At 38.1% G+C, this 887-nt stretch overlaps 1 non-coding gene across 1 annotated transcript; it reads right to left on the minus strand.

Annotated features, from left to right (window-relative positions):
* Positions 1 to 102, minus strand: LOC138434833 (U6 spliceosomal RNA). The gene has a single exon (XR_011254910.1). It is a non-coding gene; the product is annotated as a U6 spliceosomal RNA (small nuclear RNA).
* Positions 103 to 887: the final 785 nt, after the last annotated feature.

An 887-nucleotide genomic window follows, 5' to 3' on the forward strand; every position in this document is an offset into this window, starting at 1 on the left:
AAAAATATGGAATGCTTCATGAATCTTCATGGCATCCTTGCACAGGGGCTATGCTAATTTTCTCTGTAGGCTTGAATATTAGTATTTGTGCTGCCATAGCAAGCATGGAAATCTGTAGTTCTGACAAGCTTCAGGGTCATTCTGATGCACATTCAGGATTTAGATTTGGGTCTTTAAAAGCATACACTCATATATATAAGAATGTATTTTTATAAAGTAATATGAAGATTAAACCATAAGATGCCATTCACTTTCGTCATACTCATTTATTCCATTTAACACTGCCCCACGCATGTTGATTCATTAGAATACTATTAGTGTTGGAAATACTTTTTTATTACAAAATTCTCTCTCTCTCAAACTCTTTCCCTTCCTCCCTCCCCCTCTGTCATCTATTACCAAACTCTGCAATACATTTCCTTAATCTCTCAGTCAAAGAAAAACTGTTACTGACATCCCTGCACAGTCCTGGTGAGTTTGCATCAGCATTCATACTAAGCATGTTCTTCGGTGTTTTCTTGAATTAAGTGTGCTTACAGTGTGTGGCCTTTCCGCATAGCATTTTCTGGTGCGTTCTGGTAAATAGTTTTGACTAACAGTGCTATAAAAATATATAGTGCAGCTACTGCCATAAGAAATATAAAGAGCATCATGTTGGGTGTTAAATTTTTGTAACAAAGGGAAAAGGATCAGCAGAGGTTCAGGGTGGCGGAAAGCTTTTGACGTAAGAAAGGGATCACAAACATACCTCTACCAGGGAGGATGAACTAACAAGTGGTAACAGGAAGAACCTATGGTTTGTGACATCTGGGGATTTGAAGAGAAGAAAAAACCCACTTAAGAGGAATTTGACCAGAAGAGCTTGTTCACTTACGTTCCCCTGGAAT

This window comes from Ovis canadensis, chromosome 2, assembly GCF_042477335.2.
Source record: "Ovis canadensis isolate MfBH-ARS-UI-01 breed Bighorn chromosome 2, ARS-UI_OviCan_v2, whole genome shotgun sequence".
Classification (NCBI taxonomy): domain Eukaryota; kingdom Metazoa; phylum Chordata; class Mammalia; order Artiodactyla; family Bovidae; genus Ovis; species Ovis canadensis.